This window comes from Sciurus vulgaris (assembly GCF_902686455.1).
Source record: "Sciurus vulgaris genome assembly, chromosome: 15".
Lineage (NCBI taxonomy): Eukaryota > Metazoa > Chordata > Mammalia > Rodentia > Sciuridae > Sciurus > Sciurus vulgaris.
This window is the reverse complement of record NC_136476.1, coordinates 40,734,817-40,756,443: the sequence shown is the minus strand read 5'-3', so window position 1 is coordinate 40,756,443 and position 21,627 is coordinate 40,734,817.

Here is a 21,627-nt window from a genome sequence, read left to right as displayed (position 1 = left end):
CAGAAAATGGAGATCTAGCTATAATTCAAGATCTTTACCATTCCAAATGTTTTAGAGATCCCTTGATTCTCCCACATAGGCCTTTTTTGGGGGGAGGTGTTTACTGGGGAGTGAACTGAGGGGCGCATGACCACTGAGATACATCCCCAGCCCTATTTTGTATTTTATTTAGAGACAGGGTCTCACTGAGTTGCTTAGCCCCTTGCTGTTGCTGAGGCTGGCTTTGAACTCACAATCTTCCTGTCAGCCTCCCTAGTCGCTGGGATTACAGCCACTGCGCTGGACCCACATAGGCCTTTTGAGGGCTCCATCTGGTGAGCCCCTGAAGAGTTTTGCATGAGAACACACTTGGAGATCAGAATGAAGAAGAATGCTAATCAAAGGAGCAATATAAATAATTGTGCCTTCCCCATCCCTGCATGGAGCAAGATTTTGTCACCTTTGGACCGATTGTAGGTTTCCACTGTAATATGGAAATTTTTATCTTCATCACTACATGTGATGTCAACTTTAAGGTGAACGTGTTTATGGAAACTTTTGAAATACATCTATTAATTAAAAAAAAAAAACAAAACCCAAAAACGAACCTGTACCCAGAACATGAAAACCTCAATGCCAAATATCTTGAACACATCTGAGCAGAGCAGATTTTATAAAGTCACTTATAAGGTTTTGGCTGTACTTCCTGAAATGTTTTCAATGGGGTTTTAATGTTTTTAAAGTCTGACAGCTGTTCCTGAAAATGAAATACTGTTTGTCAGCAAGCTACAGTTAGCTCATTTCAATAAATAGGTAATTTGTTTCTTTAGAAGAGGGTTGAAAGCATTCACTGACATTTGATAAAAGAAACCTAGGCACCTTGTGTTGGGGTGGATGAAGACTCATCCTCTCTGGAGGGTAGAGATTGGGCACATGAGGGCAAACTGCTTTCGTGTCTTTAGGGAAAAGGATCATATTTTAAGTAACTCCTACATTTGATGTAGTGAAAAGAGGATACAATATGGAAGTCCAGTACCTTTGTGGAACCTTTTCACTTATTTTAAAGAGACACTTCATCCAGAGCTTCTTTCTGGACATAATGCTTCTAGACATAAAATATATAAGAAGTGTTCTTATTGTGGATGATGTGTAATCAGATGTGTTCTTCCAAGGGCTTCCTGATCAAGGGCAAGCTTCCTCTAACAACAGTCTGATGCAAAAGCAGTTTGCTGGACCAGATTAGACTGTTCTATTTCTTTCCAGCCTTTGGTACTCCTAATTGTCCATTTATCCACCCATCGCTTTGAAATACAAGCATGCCATCTACATCTGGTCATGAAAATGGAAACCATTGTAACTTTTCAAAATATAGAGGATTTAATGTGAGGGAAGACAAGGCACTGAATGACTTAAGAAGTGCTAAGATAGCCTTGGGAGGGACCAGCTACCAACCTAGGGCTAGAAGAAGAAAGGGGAGCCAGGGAGCCTCATGCAGTTAGCCAAGGGGTCACAACATCAGTTACAGCTGAGACCTCAGGGTGGGTATGAAGAGACTAGTTCTTAGAGTGGAAAAAGTCATCTGAGGATGGAGCTAACCTTAGCTTCTAGGGCCACCTACTGCCATAGTGCAGGAACTGGTACAAACAGGTACAGACTAGTCCCTTCTCCCCTCCACCCATTTTCCAGTTTCTCTCTAGGACTTCTATTGGCAGATCCTAGAAAAGAACCAACTTAGCAAAGATATCTGGAAAATGTAGTTTGTATGGCCCCACAATAATGTCAAAGGAAGGAGAACAGCAGTGTTGACTTGGAGCTGAGAGAAAATAGGGAAATGATGGGTCCTATACTACACTTCCTCTCTTCTCCACTCTTAGCTCTAGGCTCTGTTTCCATCCTCCTGGTCCAAATCTAAACAACAAGGTAATGGCAAATACCATTACAAACTTTCCTAAGCACCAAACATCAATGACTTGTCCTGGGTCACATTGGTGGTATCATCATCACAACAAATTTCCCTAAGGAAAAAGTGACTGACTGGACAAGTTGCATAAATTTACTGGGCAATAGTTTCCTCTTCTGTGACACTTACATTTACCTTGGAAAGTACGATCAAGTATAAAAATAGATTATCTAAAGGAATAGCTTAGCATAATGCCAGTTCTATGACAGACACACAGCAAACATTAGTTCACTTCCTTCTTTTCCTCTCTATTTCTCATCTTTCCGTGTGGAATAAAAGGCTTTGGACTCTATTCCTGGAACTTCAGGCATCAGCAAATACCTGTAAGGTCACTGACTGAGAAATGCTCCCTTCTAGCTGGAGAAGCCAGCAGGTCAAATCCTTGAGACTTCTAAGGAGGAGACGCACAAATTGCTTACAAGAATGAATTTAGATGTTGCTCCAGGACTCAGGATTCAAAAGAGGAGATATTGAGACGCTTGGGACCAACTCAAAGCAGCCGGGTGACTCTCACCCCCTGGGGAGGCATCCCAGATGGGACGGTGGTCCCGGAACGTAGGAAACTTTGTGAAGTAGAACTGCCGGCGAGACGCCCCTCCCCCCACTGGAGCAGTGAACTCGGACAGCTGGGAGCGCCGTAAAGGAGGCCGCTCGGCACAGCGCTGGGACTCGGAGCAACCACTGGGGCTCCAGCGGCTGCCCAGGGGAAGAGTGGCGAGGAGAGCTGTGTGGCCTCAGGACACCGGGGCCTGCCCTGTGGAGGAGGAGGAGGAGCGTGGCCACTTGGATTCGGAGTGACTGCGCCAGAGCTACAGGCGGTTGCCAGAGGAGAAGCCGCGCGGCGAGCTGTTTGGACTCAGAACGACGCTTCTGAACCCCGGGGCCTGCCCTGAGGACGACGAGGAGGAAGAGGAGCGCGGCCGCTTGGATTCGGAGTGACTGCGCCAGAGCTGCAGGCGGTTGCCAGAGGAGGGGTTGCGTGCCGAGCTGTTTGGACTCTGACCACTTCTGAACCCCGGGGCCTGCCCGGAGGAGTAGGAGAAGGAGGAGGAGGAGCGGGCGGGTCCTTTGGACTCGCAGTGACTGCATTAGCGCTCCAGGCGGCTACTCAGAGGAGAAGGCGAGTGGTGAGTTGTTTGGTCTTAAAGTGACAATTCCTGAACACAGGGGGGCTGCCTGGAGGAGAAGCGTGGTGGGACGCTTGGTCTTGAGTGGCCGCACCAGAGCTCCGGGCAGTTGCCCAGAGGACCCGTGCAGCGGGTCACGTGGATTCAGAGCCACTCAGAGCAACCACTCCTGAACACCCGGGGGGTTATCTGGAGAAGGAGGAGGAACGGGGAGGGTCACTTCGACTCGGAGTGATTGATTGCCCCGGGCTACGGGTGGTTGGTGGGAGGAGGAGGCACGAAGTGAGTTTCTTGGACTCCTAGTGACCGCACCGGAATACTGGGCGGCTGTCTGGAGGAAGAGGCCTGTGGCAGGTCTCTGGGACTCAGAGCGATTGTTCGGAGCCACAGGTGGCTGCTCAGAGGAGGGGCCACACAGCCAGGCAATTAGGTGCATAGCAGGGTCCCAGGATCTAGGAGGCTTCTGGGTGGAAGAGCCGCACAGAGACAGGCTTAGGGCGGAGCGAAGGTTCCAGGCCTGTGGGCAAATTCTCTGAGGAGGGGCAACCTAAGGAGATTCATCTGCGAAAGGTGAGGCTCCCAGGCCCAGGAGGTAGGGCCGGGCCCCTGGGAACTTTGCAGAGGAAGGCAGCCCAGCCCAGGCGGTAGCTGTAAATTGAGGGGAACCTCTAGGAGGGAACTGACCAGCGAGACCTCCCCACCGGGTGAGTCTTCCTTGCTGGGTGAGGTTTCCCCACAAGGACGGTAAAACCAGAGACTCAGGCCCAAACAGGCCTTGCCTCAGCCCGCAGCCTAGGTCCCCTTTGGATGACCATTGGTTAACAAGTGGAGGCACCTCTGCCCACTAGCAGGGATTATACCCCACCTGAAGGCCACCACTCCTAGAGAGGCAGCGTCCTTGTGGAGTACCGCATTATCAACTTCCACCATGACTTCAGCCTACTGAAGGCTAAGGGGGGATATATATAGAAATCTTCAGGGACGTTGTAAGTCAATAGAGGAAATCTGCAATATCTCAGCGGTTCACTGATACTTGAACAATATGAGAAAACAAGGAAAGAAAATGCTGCAAACAAATCTAGATGTTACATCAATAAAACCCAATGACAGCATGGCAGAAGAAATGACAGAAAAGGAGTTCAGAATGCACATAATTAAAATGATCAGAGAAGCAAACGATGAGATGAAAGAGCAAATGCAAGCATTGAATGATCGCACCAATCAACAGTTAAAAGAGCAAATACAGGAAGCAAAAGATCATTTCAATAAAGAGTTAGAGATATTGAAAAAAAACCAAACAGAAATCCTTGACATGAAGGAAACAATAAACCAAATGAAGAACTCCATAGAAAGCATATCGAATAGGATAGAACACCTGGAAGACAGAACCTCAGACATTGAAGACAAAATATTTAACCTTGAAAACAAAGTTGAACAAACAGAGAAGATGGTAAGAAATCATGAACAGAATCTACAAGAACTATGGGATATCATGAAAAGGCCAAATTTAAGAATTATTGGGATTGAGGAAGGCCTAGAGAAACAAGCCAAAGGAATGAACAATTTATTCAATGAAATAATATCAGAAAATTTCCCAAATCTGAAGAATGAAATGGAAAATCAAGTTCAAGAGGCTTATAGGACTCCAAATACACAAAATTACAACAGACCCACACCAAGGCACATTATAATGAAAATACCTAACATACAAAATAAAGACAGAATTTTAAAGGCTGTGAGAGAAAAGAACCAAATTACATTCAGGGGGAAACCAATACGCATATCAGCAGATTTTTCAATCCAGACCCTAAAAGCTAGAAGGGCCTCGAACAACATTTTTCAAGCCCTGAAAGAAAATGGATGCCAACCAAGAATCTTATACCCAGCAAAACTTACCTTCAAATTTGATGACGAAATAAAATCCTTCCATGATAAACAAAAGCTAAAAGAATTTACAAAAAGAAAGCCAGCATTACAGAACATTCTCAGCAAAATATTCCATGAGGAAGAGATGAAAAACAAAGAAGCTAATCAGCAAAGGGAGGAATTATCCTAAAGGAATTGTCAAATAAAGGAGGAAACAAGTTGTGTCAAACAAATAAATAAACAAAATTTTAAAAATGAACCAAATGACCGGGAAACCAAATCATTTCTCTATAATAACCCTGAATGTTAATGGCCTGAATTCATCAATCAAAAGACATAGACTGGCAGACTGGATTAAAAAGAAAGATCCAACAATATGTTGCCTGCAAGAGACTCACCTCATAGAAAAAGATACCCATAGACTAAAGGTGAAAGGATGGGGAAAAACATACCATGCACATGGACTCAGCAAAAAAGCTGGAGTATCCATCCTCATTTCCGATAATGTGGACTTCAAGCCAAAGTTAGTCAGAAGGGATAAAGAAGGTCATTTCATATTGCTTAAGGGAAGCATAAATCAGCAAGATATAACAATCATAAACATCTATGCCCCAAACAGTGGCTCATCTATGTATGTCAAACAAATCCTTCTCAATTTCAGAAACCAAATAGACCACAACACAATAATACTAGGTGATTTTAACACGCCTCTCTCACCACTGGACAGATCTTCCAGACAAAAATTGAACAAAGAAACCATAGATCTCAACAACACAATCAATAATTTAGACTTAACGGACATTTATAGAATATACCATCCAACGAAGAGTGAATACACTTTCTTCTCAGCAGCACATGGATCCTTCTCTAAAATAGACCATATATTATGCCACAAAGGTAATGTTAGCAAATACAAGAAGATAGAGACACTAGCATGTATTCTATCAGATCATAATGGATTGAAGTTAGAAATAAATGAAAGAGTAAAACACAGAAACTATTCCAACATCTGGAGATTAAACAATATGCTATTATATGATGAATGGATAACAGAAGATATTAGGAAGGAAATTAAAAAATTCTTAGAGGTAAATGAGAACAAAGAAACATCATATCAAAATCTCTGGGACACTATGAAAGCAGTACTTAGAGGGAAATTTATTTCATGGAGCGCATTTAATAAAAGAAGTAAAACTCAACAAATAAACGACCTAACACTACAGCTCAAAGCCCTAGAAAAAGAAGAACAGAACAGCACCAAAAGTAGTAGAAGACAGGAAATAGTTAAACTCAGAGCTGAAATCAATGAAATTGAAACAAAAGAAACAATACAAAAAATTGACAAAATAAATAGTTGGTTCTTCGAAAAAATAAACAAAATTGATAAACCTTTAGCCACACTAACGAAGAGAAGACGAGAGAAAACCCAAATCACTAAAATTCGGAATGAACAAGGAAATATCACAACAGACAGGATTGAAATACAAAACATAATTAGAAGCTATTTTGAAAATCTATACTCCAACAAAATAGAAAATTTCGAAGACATCAACAGGTTTCTAGAGACATATGAATTGCCTAAACTGAACGAGGAGGACATAAACAATTTAAATAGATCAATTTCAAGTACTGAAATAGAAGAAGTCATCAAAAGCCTACCATCAAAGAAAAGTCCGGGACCAGATGGGTTCTCAGCCGAGTTCTACAAAACCTTTAAAGAAGAGCTCATTCCAATACTTCTCAAAGTATTCCACAAAATAGAAGAGGAGGGAATCCTCCCAAACTCATTCTATGAAGCCAATATCACACTGATACCTAAACCAGACAGAGACTCATCAAGGAAAGAAAATTTCAGACCAATATGCTTAATGAACATCGACGCAAAAATTCTCAACAAAATTTTAGCAAATCGCATACAAAAACAGATAGTGCACCATGATCAAGTGGGTTTCATCCCTGGGATGCAAGGTTGGTTCAACATCAGGAAATCAATAAACGTAATTCACCATATTAATAGACTTAAAGTCAAGAATCACATGATTATTTCAATAGATGCAGAAAAAGCATTTGATAAAATACAGCACCCCTTTATGCTCAAAACACTAGAAAAAATAGGGATAGTGGGAACATTCCTTAACATTGTAAAGGCCATTTATGCTAAGCCCATGGCTAATATCATTCTAAATGGTGAAAAACTGAAAGCATTCCCCCTAAAAACTGGAACAAGGCAGGGATGCCCTCTTTCACCACTTCTATTCAACATCGTTCTTGAGACTCTGGCCAGAGCAATTAGACAAACCAAAGAGATTAAAGGGATACGAATTGGGAAAGAAGAACTCAAACTATCCCTGTTCGCTGATGACATGATTATATATTTAGAGGAACCTGGAAATTCCACCAGAAAACTCTTAGAACTCATAAGTGAATTCAGTAAAGTAGCAGGTTACAAGATCAATGCCCATAAATCCAACGCATTTTTATACATAAGTCATGAATCTTCAGAAAGAGAAATTAGGAAAACTACCCCATTCACAATAGCCTCGAAAAAAATAAAATACTTGGGAATCAATCTCACAAAAGAGGTGAAAGACCTCTACAATGAGAACTATACAACACTAAGGAAAGAAATTAGAGAACACCTTAGAAGATGGAAAGATCTTCCATGTTCTTGGATAGGAAGAATTAATATTGTCAAAATGGCCATACTACCTAAAGTGCTATACAAATTCAATGCAATTCCAATTAAAATCCCAATGACGTACCTTACAGAAATAGAGCAAGCAATTATGAAATTCATCTGGAAGAATAAGAAACCCAGAATAGCTAAAGCAATCCTTAGCAGGAAGAGTGAAACAGGGGGTATTGCAATACCAGATCTTCAACTCTACTACAAAGCAATAGTAACAAAAACGGCATGGTATTGGTACCAAAATAGAAAGGTAGATCAATGGTACAGAATAGAGGACACGGACACAAACCCAAATAAATACAATTTTCTCATACTAGACAAAGGTGCCAAAAATATGCAATGGAGAAAAGATAGCCTCTTCAACAAATGGTGCTGGGAGAATTGGAAATCCATATGCAACAGAATGAAACTAAACCCATATCTCTCACCATGCACGAAACTAAACTCAAAATGGATTAAGGACCTCGGAATCAGACCAGAGACCCTGCAGATTATAGAAGAAAAAGTAGGTCCAAATCTTCACCTTGTTGGTCTAGGACCAGACTTCCTTAACAGGACACCCATAGCACAAGAAATAAAAGCTAGAATCAACCACTGGGATAGATTCAAACTAAAAAGCTTTCTCTCAGCAAAGGAAACTATCAGCAATGCGAAGAAAGAGCCTACAGAGTGGGAGAATATCTTTGCCAATCATACTTCAGATAGAGCACTAATCTCCAGAATCTATAAAGAACTCAAAAAACTCTACTCCAAGAATTCAAATAATCCAGTCGTCAAATGGGCTAAGGAAATGAATAGACACTTCACAGAAGAAGATCTACAAGCAATCAACAAACATATGGAAAAATGTTCAACATCTCTAGTAATAAGAGAAATGCAAATCAAAACCACCCTAAGATTCCATCTCACCCCAATTAGAATGGCGATTATCAAGAATACGAGCAACAACAGGTGTTGGCGAGGATGTGGGGAGAAAGGTACACTCATACATTGCTGGTGGGGCTGCAAATTAGTGCAGCCACTCTGGAAAGCAGTGTGGAGATTCCTTAGAAAACTTGGAATGGACCCTCCATTTGACCCAGCTATCCCACTCCTTGGCCTATACCCAAAGGACTTAAAATCTGCATACTACAGAGATACAGCCACATCAATGTTCATAGCTGCTCAATTCACAATAGCCAGACTGTGGAACCAACCTAGATGCCCTTCAATTGATGAGTGGATAAAGAAACTATGGTATATATATACAATGGAATATTACTCAGCGATAAAGAATGATAAAATTATGGCATTTGCAGGCAAATGGATGAAATTGGAGAATATCATGCTAAGTGAGATAAGCCAATCTCAAAAAGCGAAAGGACGAATGATATCACTAATAAGTGGAGGATGACACATAATGGGGGGGAGGGAAGGGTTAGTGTTAGGGTTAGAGTTAGGGTTAGGGAGGGGGGCAAGTATGGAGGAAGGAACTACTGTATAGAGGGTACAGAGGGGTGGGAGGGGTTGGGGGAAGGGAAAAAATAACAGAATGAATCAAACAACAACACTCTATGTAAATTTATGATTGCACAAATGGTATGCCTTTACGCCATGTACAAACAGAGAAACAACATGTATCCCATTTGTTTACAATAAAAAAAAAAAAAAAAAACTAAAGGATGAATGATCTTGCTGATAAGCAGATGATGACACATAAGGGGGAGGGTGGGAGGAGTTAGTGTTAGGGTTAGGGTTAGGTTTAGGTTTAGGTAGGGGGGTAAGAATGGAGGAAGAAAGGACTGTTTAGAGGGAAAAGAAGGGTGGGAGGGGTGGGGGGGAAGGGAAAAAATGATAGATGGAATCAAACAACATTACCATATGTAAATTTATGATTATACAAATGGTATGCCTTTAACCCACGTACAAACAAACAACATGTATCCCATTTGTTTACAATAAAAAAAAAACCAAATTTGTTCAAAAAAAAAAAAAAAAAAAAAAAGAATGAATTTACTGTAAGGATACACAGGAAAAAAATGGGGACTGTTCTGTCTTGACAGAACAGTTTTCTGTTTAACAATGTGTAACAAAATTCATAAAACTCTGGACCATTCAATGTAACTTTTTCAGGCTGAACTTTACTACCCTGCCTTTGCTTTGCTCACCTGGCAAATTTTTGTATTTTCCAAAAATTATGAATTTGAAAAAGTCCTTTTTCCTCACTAGGTATGAAATATTGCTACTGATCAGAGGTCACATCAACTCAAGGATTATTGGCATCCCAGGCTCAGCCTACATGCGAATGATTTTACCATGTCTTCCTCTTCCTAATCAATGCACTATAGCTGAAGTGGCAATATTCAAACTCATCTGTGAAAGGCCCCTTCCTAATCCATTCACCTCAAAGCAAAAGGTTTTCCAAGAATTTTCTCACAAACTAGAGCTCACTAGTTCTTTTCTTGTATCTTGATATAAAGCAATATTTTCTAGTTTTCTTTTGCAAGCACTCTATCCCAGAATCATATTGCCATCAGACGGGGTTTCATGAATACTCTGAGCAGGGGCTTAACAAAAGGCCAGCAGGCAGGTGGAATTTGAAGGACAGAAGATACTTTTTCAGTCATATCATTTCATGCAGCTCAGAAGTGGGGAACAAAGGAGAGGAAGAGGCGGAGGAGGAACTAATGCCTAGGATTCTAAATTGAATAATTAAATGAATGTGATAATATTTGCAGAAAGAGATAAAAGAGTGTCAGAACCCACTTGTGATGAATTAGTTGTAAGAAAGTTAAAGAAGGTGCTCATGGAATGTCCAAATACATGTTTAGGCACAGATATAGAGATAAATCAAAATCAGAGACTGAAGTGGCCTCTTTGTTTTATATTGTTTTTGATATATGAGTTATTAAATGTTTCCTGCCATAGATCACTTTCAGCACTCAATGACAGTTACAGATATTCTTCTTAGAAAAGAAAAAAAGAAAAATGTTCAGATATTTTTATGATTTGAATAAGTCTCCCAAATGTTCATGTGTTAGAGACTTAATCCCTAAGTTTGTGTGTTAATGGTGTTTGGAGACCTCTAGGAAGTAATTCGGATTAGATGAGATCACAAGGGAGGAGCCCTCCTGATGACATTTGTGGCTTTATTTGAGAAAGAGAAACTCCAGGCAGGATTGTTCTGCCTGCCATATGATAACCTCCCCCATATTATGATGGAGCAAAAAGGTGGCACCATGCTCTTGGACTTCCAAGACGCCAGAACCATGAACTAAATAAATTTCTATTTTTATAAACTACCTGGTCTTAGGTATTTTGCTATAGCAATAGAAAACAGACTAAGACAGATGTATCTACAGCCAAAATTGGATATTGTATATACACTTTAAGAAACTTCCCAGAAACTCCTAGGTAAGTTTCACTCCCACCCCATCTAATGAAAAGTATGTGTGAGTGTATGAGTATAATTTTTAAAGTGTGTGTGTGTGTGTACTTTTTTATATAGACTTTATATGCATATATACTTTATACATACATAGATAGATAGAAATTTGAACATTGAATCTATATGACATTAGGACTTAACCTTTCCTCCTCTGAAGCTCATCTTCCTCATTCCAAACAAGCTAAAATTTTATGTGCCAAAAAGCTTCTTACCTAGCAATGCTTTTCAGAAATGAGAAACAAAGCAGAGCAATTCAATGATAAGAGTTTCCAACTATTGCCAGTCAGAGAAAGACCCAAGGTGTTCATTTTCTCAATTACTGTAATGTTCATTTTCTTGTTGGATGGGCTAATGCACCTAAGCAAACCTCAGGGCTAATTGTATATATCCTGGCATATACACTGTGCCCCAAGCCCAAAGGCAGCAGCTAGCAATTATATTCCACTGATTAATGTGCAATCGTAAATTTACAGGCTTGATGGTCCAAAGAGGCTCCCTGCAATGTGAGATAATGAATAGGAAATTGTCAGAATAATTAGCCAAGTCAGACCTCACAAGTCTACCTGTGAGTTGAAATCAACAAAGGAACACACAAACACACACACACCTGTCCTTTAACAGAATTAAAGATTTAAAGGCAGAGTGTGGGGAAGAAACAGGATAGTTGCAATATTCTTTTTTTTTTTGCTATTTTTGCTCCTTTTCTCTCTCTGGCCACAGTGTCTGTGTTGCACTTCTCAGATCCCCTTCAGGGAATCAGGACTTATTCTACCAGCTGCTAGAAGTGCTGCCAACTTTGTGGTCAGCCCTGAGAACTTGCCCTTAGTTGAAGAGCTGCATTGCCTGTGGTCAAGACACTCCTGGGAAGGGAGGGAAGCAACCAACATTCAGTGGCTGCTCAAGGTCAGATTATAAAAGTCTAGCCCCTTTTCATAACAGAACACAAACCTGAAGGAACAACGCAGCTTCATAAAAAGCTCTGGGGATGGGACCCGGGGTGTGTGGAGATGAAGCTTTCAGTGCGACTGCATTGCAGACCAACTTTTCCCTTTTCCCAGTCCTCATTCTGTCCCAGGGAACACTTCCTAGTAAATCTCCTGCCAGGGCCTGCTGTAAGGAGTCTGCTTCCTGGAGAACCTAACTTGCAACAGTATTGAAGCACATCTCTCTGCAGGATTATTACAAAGAAATATCCCTGGCACAAGAGACGGCTCATTCAGTTCAGAGTAACAAATACTTTGTATGTGTCCAGTATGTATAAGGCAAGTCTAAAACCACATTGAAGCAAGTTTTTCCTTGAGGTTTAACCTCGAGTATTTTTGTTTGTTGGTTGGTTGGTTGATAGGTTTGGGTTGACCTTATGAACAAAATATACCTAGACAGTATCCTCAAAAGTAATTATTTTAAGTAAAGTAATATCTTTTTGGATTTTCTCTAAGCTAAAAAATATGTGTAGATGATCTTTAAAAATATCTCCAAAGAGATAAATTTTTTAAATTTTTTTTACAAACTGCATTTTGATTCATTGTTCACAAATGGAGTACATCATTTTGTTTCTATGGTTGTACATGATGTAGAGTCATACCATTCATGTAATCATACATGTATATAGGATAATGATGTCAGTCTCATTCCACCATCTTTCATACCTGCCTCATTTCCCTCTACATAATAGAAGAGTTCCTCCACTCTTCTCTCATGCTCGACCCCCCTACCCCCATTACATATCATCATCCACTTATCAGGGAAAGCATTTGGTTTTTTGAGATTGGCTTATTTCATCTAGCATGATATTCTCCAATTCCATCCATTTAGCTGCAAATACAATAATATTATTCTTCTTTATGACTGAATAATATTCTTTATGACTGAATAATTTTGTATATATGTACCACAGTTTCTTTATCTATGCATCTGCTGAAGTGTATCTAGGTTGGTTCTACAATCTAGTTATTGTGAATTGAGCTGCTATAAACATTGATGTGGCTGTGTTTCTGTAGAATGCTAATTGTAAGTCCTTTGTGTATAAACTGAGGAGAGGGATAACTGGGTCAAAAAGTGGGTCCATCAAGTTTTCTGAGGATTCTCCAAATAGAAGACAAAGTAGGCCCGGAATCTTCATCATGTTGGCTTAGGTTCATACTTTCTTAACAAAACTCCCAAAGCACAAGAAATCAAAGCAAGAATCAATAAATGGGATGGACTCAAACAAAAAAGCTTTTTCTCAGCAAAGGATATGATCAGTAATGTGAAAAGAGACCCTACAGAGTGGGAGAAACTCTTTTCCACACGTACTTCAGATAGAGCACTTATTCCAAAATTTATAAAGAACTTACAAAACGTTAACCCAAAATACAAAGAACACAGTCAATAAATGGGCCAAGGAACTGGACAGACACTTTACAGAAGAAGACATACAGGTAATTAATACATATATGAAAAGGTGTTCAACATCTCTAGTAATTAGAGAAATGCAAATTAAAACAACTCAAAGATTTCATACTACTCCAAACAGAATGGCTATTACCAAGAACACAAACAATAATAGATGTTGGTGTGGATGTGGGGAAAAAGGCACACTCATACATTGCTGGGGGAGTTGCAAATTGGTGCAGCCACTCTGGAAAGCAGTGTGGAGAATCCTCAGAAAGCTTGGAATGGAGAAAGGTTTAATCACAATGGTCAACAATATTTCTTTATGTTGCAATTAAACTAGATAATTATGTGTATAGCTTGACTTTGGATTCAAATAGATTTGAAGAAGGCATAAAAGAACTTTGTGGGCCACCTTGGTTTGATGTATCATTTTAAGTCATCAGTACAATAAAGAATCTCCATAAACTATGCAGACCATGAGTGGAGAACTCTATGGACTATGTGTGGTAAAGCATGGCCCACTTCCCGAGGGATTTGTGGAGTCAGCTCCAAATGGTGCAGGTAGACCCCACATTAAGCAAACCTGATAGCAGAAAACCCAGATTAATGTAAAAGATGAATTAGCGATTTTTTAAAAACATTAACCATAGGGTTTTAAAAATGTTTTGGTGAGGACTTTCCTGTTATCAGATCCCTTCTAACATTACAAGACTTATAACTCTTCTCTCTTAAATAAATCCTACCCTGTTTACCCTTCCCTTAAAAAATATATTTCATTAAAAATATGCCCCAATTTTTAAATATATTTACATTAAAGTTTTATCAGTGTGTTTGTAGATTTATTTTAGTATTTAAGACTCCCTTTTGTGCCACCTATCTTCTGTAAATATTAAAAAGTGTATCACTGCTTTCATTTTCATTACCCTATTATTTTCTTTCTTTTTTTAAAATTTATTTTACCCCATTTTTAATACTCATTCCTGCCTCTTACCAACCATGTGATCTTAGGTGGGTTATTTACTCATCCAAAGCCTCAGTTTCCTCTTCGGTGGAAAGCAGTTGGAAATAGCTAGCTATGCACTGTTGAGAAGGTTAATGAGAATTATATGAGAAAATATCTAGTACAGTCCCGAAGGGTTATTATTTGTTGTTAATAATTTAAAGTGTTTGATAAAATTTCCCACATAGAGATTTTAAAAGGAGCGTGTCCAAATAATAGAACAATTTAGAATATATTCAAATCCTTCATAGCTTTATAAAATAAGCAACCAAAAAGGAACATATACATTTTTAACAGAGGATTTTTCTTGAAATAAACCTCTTAACTATATTTATAAATAATACTGCAATGAAGAGGAGAAACTCATTATCTCTTCTTCAAAATGGCCTCTGATAAAGGCAACGGCTTTTGGGTCAGGAATATCTTTGCGAGTCTGCTCTACTCAAATGCATTATGTGTTGGTGCAGAGGAAAGTCCCATGAGAGGTGGCAATAGCCTCACTAAGTACCCAAGTATTTTGTATTATAAGGATCTAGCAAGTGTAATAGGCCTTAAATAATCTTTCTAGAAGAAACTCTGTACTATGTTTAGTAAATAATTTTGACTACTGGGATCATTTGCTTTAAAGCTGAATTTGCTAAAAAGCCTGGGGCACGATTTTAAGAGTATCCCAAAGCAATATAATTGGGCAATTAGTGCCTAATGATATAGAAGAAGGGTACAGCACTATCCCACATAGAATTGAAAGAAAGGTATTGCTTGAGCTGTTAAGACCATGGAGGCATGCATTTCCCACTGTCAGCGTTACAGGGTGTGAGTGTGTATGTGCATGGGTGTATGCATGTGTGTGTGTGTGCTTGAATGTATAACAACAAAAACATTTCCTCTAAAGGCACCCATCAACATTTAGAAGCAAGAAATGTAAAATACAGGGAAAAAGAGGCTTTGATTTTGATACTCAACAACATGTCCAGTTGAATGCATAATAAATTGATGTAATTGATGAGTTTTATTTTTTCCTTAGTTTTGTTTCATGTATGATATTAGGGCTAAGTATGTTTTAAAGTTCTACAGTTTTAAACTTTTCAAGTTTAGGAATTTTCTCCTTTATGCAGGCCAAGGCTGCTGTAAAGTTTGGAAACCTTAGGAAATGGTCTCTTGATCCTCGAAGTACGTAGCAACATATCAGTTAAACAGACTCCCCAGTGCTATACACTGTGCTAGGCACTAGGAATGTAGAAATGACAGCATTTGCAAGCAAGAGGCATTTCTCTGGCAGTCTTGGCAATGGTTTTTATTATAACTATAACCCTATTGTGCAACTAGCTCATGTGAAATTGGGTTATTCTTTTGTTAAGGTTGGTGTGTAATGACCTTTCATGGACGAATTAATTCTTCTGAGAAGTGACATCAAACAGAAGCAGTAATTCATATAGAGATCATTAAAAAAAAAAAAAAAAAGGACTACTTTGCTCATGAGAACAGACTGGTTCTGGAGCATAATTCAGTTTAATTCTGGTTGAGAATTCATCCAAAAGATAAGTGGTTAGCCATAGCAAGACTGAAATAAGGCCAGGAATGGACCTGGGATTTTATTAATTCATGATGATAACATTACTGCTAAATAGATATAGGCTTCTGGTAATTTACCACAAGTATAAAAGAAAGAAACATATTTTTAAAAATATATTTGAGAATTTATTCCACTAGATAAAGGTCAGGAGGACTACAGTGAAATCTCAGCTCTGTTGTTTATCAACTGTCTGTCTCAGCTCTTTAAGAACCTGTTTCATCATTCATAAGTTTGATGGAGGAATACTTACCTTTAATTCAAATTATGGTCTTGAGTATAAAAGCCTTTCATTAATTAAAAATGCTATACAAACACAGGGAATTATACCAGCTGCCATTTGGAGTATCTCCTTATAAAAATCACCTGTATTTATTTTAAGTAGGGCAAGTTTCCCAGACCCAGAACTCATGTTAGGAATGTGCTCAGCCTCTATTCCACTCAACCTAAGTTGGTACTGGCTATGCCTGATGAAGAAAAAGAATGTGATGAATTGTAAAAATAAAATCAAGAAATTAAATATTTGGATCTATTTTGAGGCAAAAAGTGGGAATTAAATTGTTCAATTAGAAGATGAACAGAGGACATGCATTTAAAAACAAAAAATTCATGCCAGGGATGAAACACAGGGCTCCCTTCCCTGATCTAACCATTCCTGTTGTTCTTCGGGTGGAGGGTTAAGGTGCCTATCCTACAGCTGAGAGCTAGAAGGACACTCCTCCAGGAAGTGGCCAAATACATCCCATGCCTTTCTTCTCCTTAAACATCATTCTATTCCCATTATCCAAATCCCTTGAGAGTCTCATTTTTTAGTTAAGTTTTTGGAAACTGACTTTGAATGGAAAAATTGTATCTTTTTTCCAAGTGACTAGGAAAAGCATACATGAGTGGATTCATCCCAGTGGGCAAGTCAGTATATTTTTCGCACCATTGTAAGGTTCAGATTCCTTCAAACAAAAGTATGACATAGCATTCTGTCAATAACCAGGCCCAAACACTGTATTCAAAGTGGTCCTTCAGATGACTATCTCTGGGGATTGAACCCCTAAGCTAGTAAGTAGCTCAGCAGCTGAAATGTATGAATGGCAGGAAGATAGTGTGTCAAGATGCTGCAAAGTAGTGCATAAAATTTTGTAAATATGAGTAATTTTCTGGAGACAGGATCCATTTCTGTTTTTAGGCTCCCAAGATGGTCTAAGAAACTCACAAAAAAGGTAAGAACTCCTGCCCTAGGCTAAATAGGACTGAGGATTATCAAAATTCCTGTAAGGACTGCATTTTTTATTTGCCTATATCCTGTAAAAGATAGCAAACCTGTTTTTCCCTTATGTAAGAAGTTCCTTCTTCTTTGACTTGACTCTACAATTTTGAGTGATGATGAAAAATTATGCATTAAACTGAGCCAGTCAGTGTGCACATCTGAACTCTAACTCATGCCTCCATTGAGCTTTAACTGTTTGGCATAAAGAAATGAATGTGGAGGTTCTTTTCACCCTATTTTTAAGATTAAAAATTTTTTGAAATAATTTCTCTGATTGATATACATGGCATTTTAATGAATTTTTTAAAATGCAAGCTCCTTGCTACCCTAGCAAGGAATGCATGACTGTAATGAAACATTCCAATTAATAAAGCTGTCTCCATTGCTTCAGCTTAGCACTGTTAAAGCATTTGTGAACTAAAATTAAAATGAAATTCTCTGGAACAGTAGCAGATGAAGTCATTTTGGATCAGGAAAAAAATGTTTCTTTCCCTTTAAAAGGCATCATCTTCTTTGCTTTTACATAAGAACTTCATAAAGCCTGAAAATTATTATGAGAACTCAAGCTTGAGTTTTAAAAAGAAAAATATTTTCAAATTAAATATAAGGGAAAATAGTTCTACACTTTAACGTTTATATTGACAGACCCTCTGTAGCAATGGCAGCAACAACTAACATTGGTATAGGACTATCCTATGGAAAATTCCTCTTCACAAATGATCTTTCTATTTGATTTTCACAGCAACATGGCATTAATATTGCCTTTGACCCTATTCTTCAAAGGGAGAAGCATATTCCACTTGTGCCCTGAATCCTATACCTCATGAAATGTTTTCACTCAAGCTCTCTGTCACCAGCAGCTTATTCTCCTCAGAACTTGCGTTAGTTGGCTTTTTCATTATTTCCTAATTCAACTCACAAACTAACCCAAATTGGCTTTTTTGATCACTCTGTGACCAGAATATCTGATGAGAACAACTTAGAAGAGGAAAAGTTTGTTTGGGCTCATAGTATCAGAGATCTCAATCCACAGTCAGCCAACTCCATTGCTCTGGGCCTAAGGTGAGACAGAATCTCATGGTGGAAAGGTGTGGTGAAGGGAAGCTGTTCAACTCATGACACCTAGGAAACAGAAAGAGCAGTTGAGTTTCCAGGGACAATATGTAAACCTCAAAGTTATGTCCTCAGTGACCTATTTCCTCCAGCCATTACCTATAGTTACCACCGAGTACAGTAGTTCTTTCAAATTATTAATCCATCAATACCTTAACCCACTGATTAGGACACAGCTGTTTTAATCAAATCATTTCACCTATTGCAACACTGTCTCATGGACTCTTGGGGGACACCTCATATTCAAATTGTAACAGCACTAATAGTCAATTAGAGAAAGAGGGAGTAAAGGAGGAGAAAGAGAAGGTCAAGAAGGAGAAGGCGAAACAGGACAAATGGGAGGAGGGGAGGAGAAACAAGAGAGGGAAAGAAAAGCGAATAAAGGTAAGGGTAGGAAGTGAGGCAGAAGGAAAGAAAAATGAAAGGGAGGGAGGGAGGAAGGGAGTGGAAATCCTTCCTCAATGCCAATACTGCTTTATATTCTCTCCTCTCTTTCTTCATTTTTGATCCAAACATTTTAATAAAAAGTAGTTATTATTCTCTTTTCCTGTTCACCATTCAACCTGCACCATCACTTCTTCCAACCTCACCACTCCATGAGAACTGTTCTTACTAATGTAATCAGCCATATTCTATTTAGCAAATCCATAGGGTTGTTTTGTTTTGTTTTGTTTAGTTCTTTACATGCCTGATCACTCTGCAACACTATGCTCTTCAAATTTCTAACTTTTGACTCTTCTTTTCTCATTGGACTCTTCTCTATTCACTGTGTTGAATGATCTTTTCAGTTCTAATGATTTCAAACAACCTCCGTCTTTTGACAACTCTGAAATCTTTATTTGTATCACTAATCTCCTCCTACATTCTTATTTATTTATTTGTGATGCTGGGGATTGAACCCAGGGCCTTGTGCATGCAACTCAAACACTCTACCAACTGAGCTATCTCCCCAGCCCCTAAATTCTTATTTACGATAGTCATCACTTTAACAATTTCACCTGTGTGCTCCATACTCACCTCAACCTCAATATGCCCAAAGCCAAACTCAGATATTTTTCTTATCAGACTTCATACTCTTGCCACATTCCCAAATTTCATGAAGGACACCGACTATCCAACCATTTGTCCCAGAGAAACATGATCCTGGACTCCTCTTTTCCCTTTTCCCCATTTTTTCTTCAGCTCTTCACATTTTTAATCCGTCATTCAGTTTGTGAAGTTCATCTTCTCAAACTATTGTTAACTACAGAAATACCTTCCTAACCTCTCTCCCTACTTCTACTCTCACTAATCTCCAAGCTATTTTTCATAATGTTGAGTGAATATTCCAAAAAATATGTTCATTAGGACATGTTTATAATCTTTCAGTGTCCCATTAATTTTAAAGCAAAATCCTTAACTTTAGCATTATAAAAAATTCTTGACTGCCTCTCCAAGTCTCTCTCTTACTATAATTCTCGAACACATGTTTCAAACTAAGCATGCTTTATTTCCCTAATCATATTATTTTTGGCCTCTCCTTTCTGTTGTTACAAGCACTAATCCCTCTGCCTAGAACTTTCTCCTCTAGCTATAACACTTTCCTAAAGCAAAATTTGAGCTCCCATCTCTCTCTCTACCAAAGAAAAAACAATTATAGCAGCAGTAAGCTGCTATTTTTTAATAAAAACAAAAGCAAGAATTGCTAATCTACATTGAATATTCAATATGGACCAAACCCCATGAGAATGATTTTCTCTCAATTAATTAATTTATTTCCAACTTAACTTTGAGATGAGTAATAGTGGTATCCTTACATTATAAATACAGACTCTGTGTCTTAAAGAGATTTTAAGAATTGCCAGAATTCACAGAGCATGGATGTTAGGAAGAATAAAAATGGAGACAAAGTCATTCTCCTAGAGTTCAGTTATTGGTGAAGGGTTCGTAAGATATTGTTAGGAAATATAAGTTACATGTTATGATATAACAAAAACTCACTACTTAAAGTGAATGTGGGGCTATGACAGAATTTGTTGCAAGGATTTAACTGAGGATACAAGCAAGGACTCTTCAGAGAAAACTATCAATACCATAAGAGAGCAAATGCTTGCCATCCCATTATTGGAAAAGATTAAAAAACAAAACAAAACAAAACAAACCTGCTTATTTCATTGCAATGATATTCTCCATGGCATGATCATGCAGGGCAGTCAGGAGACACTTTGGTTTCATTATGAACTGATCTTTCACAATAGTAAAAATACTAGGAAGTGGAGTATCTGCTAAAATGGACAAAGATTATGATTACTATGTAAAAAATGGATTAGGACAAAAAGAAAAAAATGACCTAGGACTCAGAATCATAAATAATTTTAAATCCCTGTCTCAGGTTCATAACAGAGGAAACCATTTCTTCAGTGGAAATACCAGTGAAAACCATGGATACATATGTGATACTCTTTCACCTCTCAGGCTACCCAGGCACCAGCAGAGGGAAGCTCTCTGAACAAGTACCTTGGAAGGAACACAGTCTAAGGGATTTGGTAATTTTCTGGCTCTTATCCTGGGCTAAGCTGAACTCAGCTACCATCTCAGTTGAATCTTAGATGATTTCACCCTGTGGCTAACTCTATGGACCCCTGATAGAGTCTCAAGGTTCTTGGTGTATATACATGGTTTAATGGCTTTAGAGTTTCAGTTTGACAGGATAGAAAGAGTGATCAAGATGCATGGTGATAATGCTTTCACACTACTGAATGTATTTAATACCAAGAACTGTACACTTAAAAATGATTATGATGGAAAATTTATCTTATATACACTTTGCTACAATAAAAAAAAAAAAAATGAGAAAAGCTGTCTTGAAAATGGTGCTTCCTGCAGCCTGAAGTTTTTCTAAAGAGAATCTCTTGCCTGCTTTTGAATTTGTATTAGCTGGTCAGATTACCATTCTACTTTGCAATTCATAAAAACCTTAATTAATGTGAAAAAATGATATCTAGTGTCACGTCTTGTCACACCTACCTCCTCCACTACTTTGATTCTATCCATGGGTCACATGGAACTTCTCTCAATTCTTTGAACATGAATTGCCAGTTCCTGTACCAAATGGGCTGCTCTAATTCACCTTTAAAATCCCAACCTTGATATTACCTCCTCCACAAAAATTCCATAATCCCCAAAAGGAATTCTTTTGCACTGTTTGTACAAATGTAAATTAGTACAGTCACTATAGAAAACAGTTTGGAGTTTCCTCAAAAGACAAAAATAGAACTAC